The sequence below is a fragment of the Canis lupus genome, chromosome X (genome assembly GCF_011100685.1).
Source record: "Canis lupus familiaris isolate Mischka breed German Shepherd chromosome X, alternate assembly UU_Cfam_GSD_1.0, whole genome shotgun sequence".
NCBI classification, from domain to species: domain Eukaryota; kingdom Metazoa; phylum Chordata; class Mammalia; order Carnivora; family Canidae; genus Canis; species Canis lupus.
The window spans coordinates 26,164,882-26,179,496 of record NC_049260.1 but is presented as its reverse complement, the minus strand read 5'-3'; the positions used below and the strand labels follow the sequence as shown (position 1 = coordinate 26,179,496).

Sequence of the window (14,615 nt, the reverse complement as noted above, 5' to 3'; positions counted from 1 at the left end):
AGAGAGAGAGAGGCAGAGACACAGGCAGAGGGAGAAGCGGGCTCCATGCACCGGGAGCCCGACGTGGGATTTGATCCCGGGTCTCCAGGATCGCGCCCTGGGCCAAAGGCAGGCGCCAAACCGCTGCGCCACCCAGGGATCCCTGGTATCTCATTGTTATTTTGATTTGCATTTTCCTGATGACTAAGCATCTTTTTATGTGTCTCTTGGCCATTTTTATGTCTTTGGAAAAGTGCCCATTCAAGTCTTCTCATTCTTTAGTCAGATTATTTGTGTATTTTGCCATTGAGTTTTTAGAAGTTTTTCTAATATTTTGAATATTGGTTCCATATTATTATTTAGTATCATTTGCAAATATCTTTTCTATTCAGTGGGTTGCCTTTTCATTTTGTTGATGCTTTTCTTTGTTGCCTAAAAGCTTTTTTTTTGGTGTAGTTCTAATAGTTTAATTTTGCTTTTGTTTCCCTTGCCTGCAAGGTGGATATCTAGAAAAATGTTGCTAAAGCTCATGTCAAACAAATTACTAGCTATGTTTTCTTCTAGGAGTTTTATATTTTCAGGTTTTACATTTAGGTCTTCAATCCATTTTTAGTTTTTTTTTTTTGTGTGTGTATGGTGTAATAAAGTGGTCCATTCAGCATGCAGCTGTCCAGTTTTCTAGCATCATTTATTAAAGAGACTCTAACCCTAACCCTATTGTGTACTCTTGCCTCCTTTGTCATAGATTAATTGACTAAGTTTAGGTTTATTTCTGTGCTCTTTTGTTTCTTTGATCTTTGTGTCTGTTTTTGTGCTAGTACCATAGGGTTGATTATTACAACTTTATAGTATGTCCTGATACCTAGGATTGTAATACCTCCAGCTTTATTCTTTTTTAAGATTGCTCTGGCTATTCCAGATCTTTTGTGGTTCCATGTAGATTGTAGTATTATTTGTTCTAGTTCTGTGAAAAACGTTCTTGGTATTTTAATAGGGATTATATTGAATGTATAGATTTCTTTGGGTAGTATGGATATTTAAAAAATATTATCCTAATCCATGAGCATGAAGTATCCTTCCATTTTTTTTTTTTTCAGTTTCTTTCATTGATTTTCTTTTTAAGATTTTATTTATTCATGAGAGACGCGGGGATATAGGCAGAGGGAGAAGCACGCTCCCCAGAGGGAGCCCGATGTGGGACTCGATCCCATGACCCTGGAATCATGCCCTGAGCCTAAGGCAGATGCTCAACCACTGAGCCACCCAGGTGTCCCATCTTTCATTGATGTTTTATCGTTTTCAGAGTATAGGTCTCTCACCTTCTTGGTTAAATATATTACTAGGTTTTTTTTTTTTAAGATTTTATTTATTTATTCATGAGAAACACAGAGATGTGTGTGAGAGAGGCAGAGACACCGGCAGAGGGAGAAGCAGGCTCCCCTCAGGGAGCCCGATGCAGGACTTGATCCCAGATCCCAGGATCATGACTGGAGCTGAAGGCAGATGCCCAACCGCTGAGCTACCCAGGCATCCTGATTACTGATTCAATTTTATTGCACCTATATTAATAATTCTGTTCAAATATTCTATTTCTTCCTGATTCAGTTTTGGAAGATGATCTGTTTCTAGGAATTTAACCATATCTTCTGGGTTGTCCATTTTCATGCTGTATAATTTTTTAAAAAATATTTTATTTATTTATTCATGAGACACACAGAGAGGTAGAGACATAGGCAGAGGGAGAAGCAGGCTCCATACAGGGAGCCTGATGTGGGACTCTATCCCGGGACTCCAGGATCTCGCCTTGAGCTGAAGGAAGGCACTTAACTGCTGAGCCACCCAGGCGTCCCTCATGCTGTAAAATTTTTGGTAATAGTCTTTTAAAATCCTTTGTGTTTTTGTGGTGTCAGTTGTTACTTCTCTTTCATTTCCACTTTTACTTATTTGAGTTCTCTTTTTTTTTTTCCCTGATGAATCGGGCTAAATATTTATCAATTTTATCTTTTTGAAGAACCAGCTGCTGGTTTATTTGATCTTTTTGTTATTGTATTTTTTTAGTCTTTGTGTCATTGATTTTTACAGTAATCTTTATAATTTCCTTCTTCCTACTAGTTTTGGGCCTTGTTTTTTTTTTAAATTTTTTTATTTATTTATGATAGTCACACAGGGAGAGAGAGAGGCAGAGACATAGGCAGAGGGAGAAGCAGGCTCCATGCACCAGGAGCCCGATGTGGGATTCAATCCCGGGTCTCCAGGATTGCGCCCTGGGCCAAAGGCAGGCGCTAAACCGCTGCGCCACCCAGGGTTCCCTGGGCCTTGTTTTTTCTTGCTTCCTTAAAAGTAAGGTTAGGTTGTTTATTTGATATTTTTCTTGTTTCTTGAGGTAGGCCTGTATTACTATACACTTCCCTCTTAGAAGTGCTTTTGCTGCATTCCAAAGATTTTGGACCAGCATATTTTCATTTTCATATGTCTCCATGTTTTTGATTTCCCGGTTCCATTGTTTAGTAGCATGTTTGTTTGTTTGTTTTTTAAGATTTTATTTGTTTATTCATGAGAGACACACAGAGAGGCAGAGACACAGGGAGAGGGAGAAGCAGGCTCCCTGATGTGGGACTCGATCCCCGGGTCTCCAGGGTCAGGCCCTGGGCTGAAGGTGGCGCTAAACCTCTGAGCCACCCTGGCTGCCCCTGTTTAGTAGCATGTTGTTTAGCCTTCATGTATTTGTGTTTTTTCCAAATTTTTTATAATTTGTAGTTTCATACTGTTTCAGTTGGAAAGGATGGTTGATGTATTTTCAGTCTTCTTGAAATTATTGAGACTTGTTTTGTGGCCTTACGTGATGTATTCTGGAGAATGTTCCGTGTGCACTTGAAAAGAACGTGTTTTCTGTTGTTTTTGGATGGAATGTTCTGTGTATATTTGTTAGGTCCATCTGGTCTAATGTGCCATTTAAAGCCATTCTTTCGGGATCCCTGGGTGGATCAGTGGTTTAGCGCCTGCCTTCGGCCCAGGATGTGATCCTGGAGTCCCGGGATCAAGTCCCACATCAGGCTCTCTGCACAGAGCCTGCTTCTCTCTCTACCTCTCTCTCTGTCTCTCATGAATAAATAAATAAAATCTTTAAAAAAATAAAGCCATTCTTTCCTTTTCATTTTCTGTCTGAATGATCTATCCATTGTTGTAAATGGGATGTTAAAGTTCACTACTGTTACTGTATTACTGTTTCTCCCTTTCTGTCTTTAATAATTGGTTTATGCATTTTGGTGTTCCTATGTTGGGTGCATAGATGTGTATAATTGTTATATCCTCTTAGTGTGTTGTTCTCTTTATCTTTGTGTAGTGCTTTTCTTTGTCTCTTGCTCAGTCTTTGTTTTAAAGTCTATTTTGTCTGATACAAGTAATGCTACCCGGGCTTTTGTACACAATAAGCTTTTTAAATTAATTATTTTTAAAAAATAGGCTCCACACTCAATGTGGAGCCCAACATGGGGTGGAATCCATTGTCCCTGAGATCAAGACCTGAGCTGAGGTCAAGAACTCAGATGCTTAACTGACTGAGCCACCCAGGTGCCCCACTACCCTGGCTTTTTTTCCCCCCACTTGATTTGTAGGATAAATGATCTTCCATCCCTTCACTTTCAGTCTGCAAGTGTCTTTAGTTCTAAAGTCAGTCTCTTGTAAGCTGCATATAGATGAATATTGTTTTCTTATTCATTGAGTCACTCTGTATCTTTTCTTTTCTTTTCTTTTTTTTTAAATTAAGTAGGGCCCACACCCAGCATGGGGCTTGAACTCATGGCCCTGAGTTGTATGCTCCACTGACTGAGCCAGCCAGTCAGGCAACCCTTTCCCTGTATCTTTTTATTGGACCTTTAGTCCATTTACATTTAAATTAATTATTGATAGATATATACTTATTTCTGCTTTCCTCTGTATGTAAGACTGTTATTTCACTGAGTCTTATGAACAAGTATTTTTCTTTTTTCATATTTTTGAGTGATGAGTGATTTTGTGAGTTGGGTTATGGGGAGGACCTCCCAGTCTTTAGTGAACAATTGTAATTCTGCTGAGAGGGTATAGTAGGTGACAAAGAACTATATATCCTCTTTGTTGTTGGGTTTTGCAATGAGGGTGTAGTGCTCATTTGAAGTGTGGAAATTTAAAAATTCCTTTACTAGAGAATAACTTAGCCTGTGTATGGAGTTATTTAAATTTTAAGACCTTTGGCTCTTAAAGAGCCTGAAACCCATTATGCTTAATGACTAGAATAAATGGGGAGCTGCAGGAATCACTGGTGGTGTGCCAGGGATGCAACTAAAGGTCCTCCAACTAGCCTCAGTGAAGATGAAACCTCAGAACAACTTGGCCCTAACCCTCACCCTCTGCTGTTGCTAGCTCTCCCTTAGCTACTAGCAGTGACTTAGTGGCAAGAGAAGCAGGGCGGCTGATAAAGTCAGGTGACCTTTCCATTATATTGATCGAGCATAAACTTTATTCACTGAAATTTCAGGTAGTGAAAGGTATACAAGCAGCTGCTTTCTGTTTCATGAGCTTGTATTTATATACTGTATAACTTGCTCACGCAGTTTTCTTTAAACCTTTCGTAATTGAAATCTTACCTGTTTGGTCTCTCATTTTTTTTAGGATAGCGCTTGCAACCTTTGCTCAAGTTCTTCACCGTGAATTTGTTGTGTGTCAGACTGGACAAGGTATCTTAGTTGAGGCTTCATTTTTTGAAAAATTCAAGGTAAGGAGTGTGTATCTATGTATATGTCTTTATTTCTGTAGTTTTTGCAGCAAAAAAACCTTTTTGAAATCTTATCTGTATTACTGTTAACATGTTTGTTTATGCCATCCCCTTACTCCCATACCTTTTGTGCATTGAAGAGCAAGGATGAAAAAAAAGATGTCCAGGTAGCTTCATGTGTTTATTTATTTATTTAAAGACTTTATTTATTCATGAGAGACACATAGAGAGGCAGAGACACAGGCAGAGGGAGAAGCAGGCTCCCTGTGGGTAGCCCGACATGGGACTTGATCCTGGAGATCCAGGATCACGCCCTGGGCTGAAGGCGGTGCTAAACTGCTGAGCCACCAGGGCTGCCCACTTCATGTTTAGATTTAAGCCCTATATCAGGACCCTAAGAAGGTCTTTGTACATTTCACTTGTTATTAGAAACCTCCCCAAATGGGCAGCCCGGGTAGCTCAGTGGTTTAGCGCCACCTTCGGCCCAGGGTGTGGTCCTGGAAACCTGGGATCGAGTCCCATGTGGGGCTCCCTGTATGGAATGGAGCCTGCTTCTCCCTCGGCCTATGTCTCTGCCTCTCTCTCTCTCTCTGTGTGTTTCTCTCATGAATAAATAAATAAAATCTTTAAAAAACAAAAAGAAAGAAACCTCACCAACCAACAGAAGGGTAACTTAGCATTTGGTTTTGAATTAAAGGGGCAAATCCCATCCAGGCTCCCGGTGCCCAATGGTTGTGGCTGGAGCTGGTGGTAGAGCTTCAAAGATCTGCCCTAAGGAGTAACTGAGTATGGTGTGTGCATATGCTGGTCTTCCAACTTCCTATTTTTTAAAAAAATATTTTATTTATTCATGAAAGAGACAGAGAGAGAGGGAGAGACATAGGCAGAGGAAGAGACAGGCTTCCCGCAGGGAGCCTGATGCAGGATTTGATCCCAGGACCCCGGGATTGCAACCTGAGCCAAAGGCAGATGCTCAACCACTGAGTTACCCAGATGCCCCCAACTTCCTAGTTTTTATTGTAATTTTTCTTTCTTTTTTAAAAAAACATACATTCATTCATTCATTCATTCATTCATCAGAGAGAGAGAGGCAGAGACATATGCAGGGGGAGAAGCAGGCTCCCTGCAAGGAGCCCGATGTGGGACTCGATCCCGGAACTCCGGGATCACACCCTGAGCTGGAGGCAGAAGCTCAACCTCTAAGCTACCCAGGCATCCCTATTGTAATTTTTCTTACAGGTCCATGTTAAATAACCAAGTTGTAAAGATGGTAAATCTAGTATTATAAACATAATACTATATGTTATTTGTAATCTAAATATATTAGATTTACCATCTAGTATTATAAACAAATATGGGTATAATTTTTAAAATGTAGCATAATTCTTGCTCTGAGCCATTGGTAGATCTGTTTCAAGAAAGATTATATAATACTATCATCTTTGATTTTTATCTAGATAGTTTGTTTTTCCACTTTATACAAATGTTCCGACTCTTTTAAAACATCTGTTTCCGAGTACAATAACATGTGTGGGTGTGTGTTGTGAATTAAACACTGGACAAGGTGTTATGAGGCCTGTTTTATGAACTTACTAGCTTTTTAGCAAGTTTTAAAAATCCCTGTAACCTTCAGTTACCTCCTGTGTAAAATAAGAGGATTGTACTGAGGTTGTATTCAGGGTTTCTCTGCGTTGGCACTATTGACATTTGGGGCCAGATAATTCTTTGTTGTCTGGGGCCGTCCTGTGCCCTGTACAATGTTAAGCAGTGTCGTTGGCCTCTGCCTACCAATGCCAGTAGCATCCCTCTTCAGTATGACAACTAAAATTGTCTCTAGACACTTCAAGTGTGCCTTTTTGGGCAATGTCATCCCCACTTGGGAGCTACTTGGTTACATGATGTGTAGAATTCCTACCAACTTTATATTTCTTTTGTTTTTGTTTTCCTTTTTTTCTTTGGTTTTAATTCAAAAAATCCTATTCTTTGCAACCTAGCTTAAATGTCATCTCTTCTGTGAAGCTTTCCTTTGTATTTTTTCCTTGTCTTACTTTATTTCTGTATCTGACAGCTTATTATAGGACTTAATGCATTCTACTACAATTGTCAGTGTGTTTCTTTGAGGGCATGGGTCTTCTGTACCTCTTAGCTGTGTGCTCAGATTTTGTTAAATAGTCAACAGTGGATGTGGGAGGATTGTCAGGTTTGACATTGTTAAATAAATAATTATAAATGATATTTTTGTTCATCTTTCATACCTTTCCAGTAGGAAATTTCCATGGTTTGTGATCTTGAATTTCTGGGTTTAGGAAACTGATTACTTTAAAAAAATCGTTTTAGAAGGCAGGAACCTCTGGTAGTTCGTGAGGAAGCCACAGAAAACAGACGACATTTGAGAAAGATAAAATCACACAGAAATTCATAACATAAAAGGTTGTTTTAGTTTTTAATCCAGATGTTTCTCAAATCCACTTGGTTAATTATTTTTTTAAAGATTTTATTTATTTATTCATGAGAGACAGAGAGAGGCAGAGACATGGGCAGAGGGCAAAGCAGGCCCCCCGCCGGGAGCCGGATGTGGGACTTGATCCTGGCATCACACCCTGAGCTGAAGGCAGACACTCAACTACTGAGCCACCCAGGTGTCCCCACTTGGTTAATTGGAAACCTGCCATCTATTCAGATACAAGTAAAATGGGACGGTGGTAAATATTTTTTCTTACATTACCTATAATACCTCACCATATTCTTTTTTTTTTTTTTAAGATTTTTATTTATTTATTCATGAGAGACAGAGAGGCAGAGACCTAGGCAGAGGGAGAAGTAGGCTCCATGCAGGGAGCCTGATGTGAGACCGGATCCCAGGACCGCGCCCTGAACCAAAGGCAGATGTCCAACCACTGAGCCACCCCAGGCATCCCAACCTCACTATATTCTAAGTCACTATTTCTCATAGCAACCCGCAGTAAAAAACAAAAAACAAAAAACAAAAAACAAAACAAACAAAAAACAGAAGAAACCAAACACATTTTAGTCTTGATCTAATACATATCCACACCTCAAACAAGTTATTTGAACTACTGTTTATCATTACTATGTATAAAGCACTCTTATGTTTTCTGTGACATTTCTTTTTTTTCTTAAATACTTGTCATTACCCAATAAATTTATTACACACTCCACTAATAAGCGACAACTTACCATTTGAAAAACACTGTTCTAAGTAATCTCTTTAATAAAATGTAGAGGGTAGCCCTGGTGGCCCAGCAGTTTAGCACTGCCTTCAGCCCAGGTTGTGATCCTGGAGACCCAGGATCAAGTCCCAGGTCGGGCTCCCTGCATGGAGCCTGCTTCTCCCTCTGCCTGTGTCTCTGCCTCTCTCTCTCTCTCTCTGTCTCTCTGTCTCTCTGTCTCTATGTCTCTCATGCATAAATAAATAAAATCTTTAAAAAAATAAAATAAAATGTAGAGATGATCTGCCTCTAGCATATGTGTTACCAGTCAGTTGTCCTGTCTTTCTTTTTAAATGATACCATTTAAGAATTGACCTAATTAAGACCTTGTGGGGAGGGACAGCCAGCCAAGAGAGTGGTACCTGGGTCCTTCGCCGAGCCTGAGACCGCTGGACAGGAGGCGGCCCAGCCACAGCCTCAACTTTGGCTCCACCACCATGGCCGGCTGGACCATGTGGACTGAGACCCAGAGCTGGGGTAACGATGACATCAAGAAAGTGATGACAACCATCGAGAAGGTCTGGAGGTGGGGGAAGTGTGGGCGACACTTCTTCGTATCTTCAAGTGGGTGCCTGTGGTGGACTCCTAGGAGGAAGAATGACAGGACGCACGCAGAGAGATTCTCAGGCCCAGAGTGGCAGGACAAGGGTGCCAGTCCTTGAGGGTGGGGGATGGCTCTCTTGCTGGATCACGATGAGAACAATAATCAGTTTCCATTTGGAAGGCTCTCTGCAGAAGGGCACTGAGCCCAGCCCTGGGGGCACCTGCTAGCCCAGCTGCCCTGTGTCACCTGCCAGACACCAGAAGGGGTCTCAGTAAAGAGAGAGATTCTGGGGGTATAACTGATGAACCCCCAATGCTGACCAAAGACGATCCTGTTCCAGAATTGCTGGAGGCTGAGACCCTCAAAGTTTATGGTCTTTGAGCTAGTGCCACCCATCCCGAAGGCAGCCCAGGGTGACACAAAGTACTCAGAGAGTACCCTCTCTGTCTATTCAAGCACATCTGCCCACATGCCTGTGACTCCTGAGAAGCTGGCCTGCCTGCCTGTCCTGTTGCCCCAGGAGCCCTTTTGGATTTTTACAAATAAATGCCCTTGGGACACCTGGGTGGCTCAGCGGTTGAGTGTCTGCCTTTGGCTCAGGGCGTGATCCTGGGGTCCTGGGATTGAGTCCCATATCGAGCTCCCTGCATGGAGCCTGCTTCTCCCCCTGCCTCTCTCTATGTGTCTTTCGTGAATAAATAAAAATAAAATCTTAAAAAAAAAAAACAACCCACTCTTTTGTTAAAAAAAAAAAAAAAAAACAAAAAAAGACCTTGGAACACCTCAACCAGATTAATTAATTGGAAATCAATTAATTTAAAATCCCATATTTTGTCATTTATAGTAAGTATCTATGTACAAGACACTGTTGGTTTTTGTACTCAACATTTACAATGATAAAACCTAGGGGAGAACAAAAGATTAGTAAACTATTTCAGGGGCTCATAGTGGTGACAAATGCATGACTTTTTGGGCATTTGGGGGAGAGAGGAAAGCTGTGGTGATTTAGGTCACTGGGAGAAAGCATGAATGTGGGGTGGATTTTGCATTGACATCAGAGATTTCTACATGGTAGAAAACAGCATTTGTGTAGGTGCCCAGGACTTTTGCTCATTTTTTGGGTAATGTTTAAGATAAAGTAATTGAGAAATTTTTAAAATTTGGTAAAGTGCTGAAAATATACAGTATAAACAGGATATGTTAACTTCCATGTGGTTATAAAATGAGGTTCAGTCAGGAGATTAGAGACTTCTATCCATGATATAAGCCATTATTTGCCCCCAAAGTTAACATTGGATTATTAGGTTCACTGGGATAACATTGGATTATTAGGTTCACTGGTTCATTGGATTATTAGGTTCATTATTAGGTTCACTGGGATAAAGATACAGTATTCCCCCCCTTTATCCACAGGGAATACATTCCAAGACACCCAGTGGATCCTCCAAACTGCAGGTAATACCAATCCCTATATACACTACGTTTTTTTCTGTATAGAGATATTTATGATAACGTTTATAAAGTAGGGACAGGAAGAGGTTAATAATAAAATAGAACATTTATGACGATATACTGTAATGAAAGTTAGGTGAATGTGGTATCTCTCTTGAAATAGCTTATTTTACTGTACTCATCCTTATGATGATGCGAGATGACAAAATGCTTACATGATCTACAGTGACATGAATGACGTAGACATTGTGACATAGTGTTAGGCTACTATTGACCTTCTGATGATATGTTGGAAGGTGGATCATCTGCTTCAGGACTGCAGTTGACCACAGGTAACTGAAACTGCAGGAGGCAAAACCATGTTAAGAGGGAACCATGTACTTTCTGAAGGAAGGGGAGAGAGAATGCTCATCTGTCAAAATAAGCCAGTAAGGTTACTGTTCTTTATATAAATTGCTCTTCATGGAACAGAAATGGGTTATATTTATAGTCAACATTTTTTAAAAAGTTATTATTTTGGCCATACAATTTATTTATTTTTTATTTTTTTAAAAGATTTTATTTATTCATGAGAGAGACACACAGAGGTAGAGGCAGAGGCAGAGGGAGAAGCAGGCTCCATGCAGGGAGCCCGACGTGGGACTCGATCCCAGGTCTCCAGGATCATGCCCTGGGTTGAAGGCAGGTGTTTAACCGCTGAGCCACCCAGGCGTCCCTAGGTTGAAGGCAGGTGTTCAACCGTTGAGCCACCCAGGCGTCCCTTGGCCATACAATTTAAAGTTTCCTACATGCTTTCGGGACCCGGGCTTCATCCTTTCTTCTGTAAATGGATGGAGAGGTTCAGGATGGTACGTCACAACCAGGTGTGCTACAAAAGCGTTAAGAAAATAAATGGTGGATTATTTTTTAGTTTTTCTGAACTACTGCTCTTTTCTTGGGATAATGTAGAATTTAATTAATGTAGAAAATATGTGTGACCTAAAAAAAAAAAAAATGTGTGACCTAAAAGAAAAGAATATAATTCAGCTTGTGATGAAACTTGGGAAAGAACCACCTGTCCTAAAAGTGTGGTCTAACATTCTGTGTGCTGTTACTAAAAGCATCAGAAGTCAGAGTTTTTGTCATGTTTACATACTGAGTTAGGAAGTTAAGCAAAAGGATAACTCCTCATTTTGTCACATTTCCAGACTACTGAAAAGAAGGTGCTTTTAGAGCTGGAGATGTGAATACGACTCCTGTGCCAGAGATCATTAATCATCTTGAGGTAAATTTTTTTTAATTAAATAGATGGTTTTGTATAGTTTTAATTTTACAGAAAAATTGAGAGGATAATACAGAGAGTTCCCATATACCTGGCACCCGGTTTCTTCTATTATTGATAGATGACCTTAGCTTGGTACATTTGTTACAGTTAATTAAGCAATAGTGAAACATTGTTATTAACTAAAGGTCCATAGTTCACTCACATTTCCTTAGTTTTTACTTAATGTATTTTTTGTTTCAGGATTCCGCCAGGATACCACATTATATTTAGGCATCATGTCTCCTTAGGCTCCTCTTGCGGTGACAGTTTCTCAGACTCATTGTTTTGATGACCTTGTCAGTTTTGAGGAGAACTGATCAGGTATTTTGTAGAATGTCGCTCAATTAGGATTTGTCTGGTGTTTTTCTTGTTGTTAGACTGATCTGGGTTTTGGGGAGGAAGACCACAGAGGTAAAGTGCCATTCCCATATTCTTGTCATATCACATCAAGAATATGTAGTATCAACATAATTTATCACGGTTAGTGTTGGCTTTGGTCACCTGGCTGAGAAGGTTTATGTCTGCTTTCTTCATTCTCCACTCTAATGTTACTTTTTTTTTTTTTTAAACACTGTCGTGGTATTAGATTGAAGGCACTGTGTAGTCATCACTTAAGGAGTGAGATGTTGCACTCCATCTCCTGGAGTGTGTTCTACATAAATTATTGGGAGGTTTTTATTTTATTTTATTTTATTTATTATTTTTTTTTAATAAACTAATTTTTTATTGGTGTTCAATTTACCAACATACAGAATAACACCCAGTGCTCATCCCGTCAAGTGTCCCCCTCAGTGCCCGTCACCCACTCACCCTCACCCCCACCCCCCACCCCCCTCCCCTTCCACCACCCCTAGTTCGTTTCCCAGAGTTAAGAGTCTCTATGTTCTGTCTGTATTGGGAGTTTTGAATGGAAGATTATCTTTCCTCCTCTATTTGCTTATTTACTTAGTCATTTCTTTGTATCATTATGAATTCATGGATACTTATTTTATACTTTGAGTCATAATCTATTACTACTTTATTTATTTTGTTGCTTAAATTTTTCTAGCCTTGACCATTGATGATCTCTTTTGGTTGGCCCCTATGTTACTTTATTTTATTTTATTATTTTTTAAAGATTTTATTTATTTATTCATGAGAGACACAGAGAGAGAGAGAGAGGCAGAGACACAGGCAGAGGGAGAAGCAGGCTCCATGCAGGGAGCCCGATGTGGGATTCGATACCCGGTCTCCAGGATCACACCCTGGGCCGAAGGTGGCGCTAAACCACTGAGCCACCAGGGTTGCCCCCCCATGTTACTTTAACATGCCCCCATCGTCATAAGGGGGGTTCCTTTTGAGCACTTCCTTCCTAGTATTATAAGATACTCCAGACTTACCCTGTGTATCCTCTGTTTTAGTTCTATAATCAGCCATTTCTCCCCAAAGCCCTAATTCCTTTTATTAGAGAATTACATTAGAAATCAAGATCTGAGTACAAGTAGGCTCACTGTTCCTTTGAGGGAGTATTGCTTCTAGGCTCTGTTAGCTGAAATCCCATGTATGTGCTATCTATATGTTTATGCATCTGTATGAATGTTTCTCTGTATCTGTTTTTATGTATCTGTATCAGTATTAAACTAAACGTGAGTTTTAACTGATGACTCCAACCTAATCCATTACCACACAGATCATTCTAGCCTTCTCCCCTTGCTTGTCTGTAACCTCTGACTCCCAACAGTGAGACACCTGGCTTTCACCATTCACTGTCCATGTACTTAATTGTTCACTCCAGTGTATGGATAGATGTATAACAGTTTTGTTGACTTCTACACTCATGGGAAACAACTTTACCAACTAGAGTACAGTGCTTATATACATTTCTTTTTGCTTTTACTTTAGTCTTACAGATGCTACTCATTTCCAGAGTTAATTTAGGTCAGCACCATCCGTCTGTGGCCCCGCCCCCCCCGTTATATTGTTTCATATGTTTGTAATAGTTAGATTATATCATAAATGGTGTCTGTTCCCTCCTGGGATCCTCTGACCTGAATGATGTTTTTATTTTTTTTATTTTAAAAAAATTTTTTAATTTATTTATTTATGATAGTCACAGAGAGAGAGAGAGAGAGAGGCAGAGACACAGGCAGAGGGAGAAGCAGGCTCCATGCACTGGGAGCCCGATGTGGGATTCGATCCCGGGTCTCCAGGATCGCGCCCTGGGCCAAAGGCAGGCACTAAACCACTGCCCCACCCAGGGATCCCCTGTTTTTATTTTTTTTTTAAGATTTTATTTATTTATGAGAGAGAGAGACAGACTGACAGACACAGGGGCAGAGACATAGGCAGAGGGAGGAGAAGCAGGCTCCATGCAGGGAGCCCAATGTAGGACCCAATCCCGGGACTCTGGGATCACGCCCTGAGCCGAAGGCAGATGCTCAACCACTGAGCCATCTAGGTGTCTCTAAATGATGTTTTTAAATTTGCATACTTGAAGGTTCACTCTTGGGGCGCCTGGGTGGCTCAGTTGGTTAAGTGTCAGACTCTTGATTTTAGCCCAGATCATGATCTCAGGGTGGTGAGTTTGAGCCCTGTGTCAGATGCCAGGCTGGGCAGGGAACCTTCTTAAGATTCTCTCCCTCCTTCTCCCCTCTTCCCCTCAAAAACAAAAGGTTCACTCTTTGTGTTATAAAGTTCTGTCGGTTTTGACAGGTGCATGATGTCATGTATCTACTATTAGAATATTGTACAGAACAATTTCACCACCCTTAAAATTGCCTGTGCTTCACCTATAAACCCTCCCTACAAACCCCTGGAAACAACTGATCTTTTTACTCATTCTCTAGTTTTGCCTTTTTCAGATTGTTATTGAAATATTTAAGGTCACTTTATAAAGGAAATCTTTGGTTCTTCTAACCTAGATACCATTTTTCCTTACCACCAACTCAGTATTCTTAAATAAACAAAATATTTCTTTTCTTTTTTTTTTAATTTCTTTTTAAAATTTATTTATTCATGATAGTCACACGGAGAGAGAGAGAAAGGCAGAGACACAGGCAGAGGGAGAAGCAGGCTCCATGCACCGGGAGCCCGACGTGGGATTCGATCCCGGGTCTCCAGGATCGCGCCCTGGGCCAAAGGCAGGCGCCAAACCGCTGCGCCACCCAGGGATCCCAACAAAATAGTTCTAATAAGAGTCAAGGCTTTCCCATTTCTTTCTTCATATTCCGCTGTATAAGGTCATTTTGCTTTATTTTTTTATTTTTTATTTTTTTTGCTTTATTTTTTAATATTCTACTTCTTTGGGGGCACTTGGGTGGCTCAGTCGATGGAGGATGCAGCTCCTGATCTTGGGGTCATGAGTTAGAGCCCCACATA

At 40.5% G+C, this 14,615-nt stretch overlaps 1 protein-coding gene and 1 pseudogene across 12 annotated transcripts in view; both read left to right on the top strand.

Annotated features, from left to right (window-relative positions):
- Window positions 1-14,615, top strand: part of TAB3 (TGF-beta activated kinase 1 (MAP3K7) binding protein 3) — an 89,316-nt gene that overhangs the window by 26,605 nt on the left and 48,096 nt on the right. For 4 of the 12 annotated variants that reach the window (XM_038587144.1, XM_038587151.1, XM_038587143.1 and 1 more), the window contains exons 2-5: window positions 4,627-4,729; window positions 9,917-9,958; window positions 11,143-11,219; window positions 11,460-11,579. The gene's annotated coding sequence lies outside the window, so the exon portion shown is untranslated. The remainder of the gene's footprint in view (window positions 1-4,626; window positions 4,730-9,916; window positions 9,959-11,142; window positions 11,220-11,459; window positions 11,580-14,615) is intronic. The other 8 variants (XM_038587152.1, XM_038587147.1, XM_038587146.1 and 5 more) reach the window with 4 other exon arrangements.
- On the top strand, window positions 8,151-9,119 carry LOC100686133 (annotated as a pseudogene).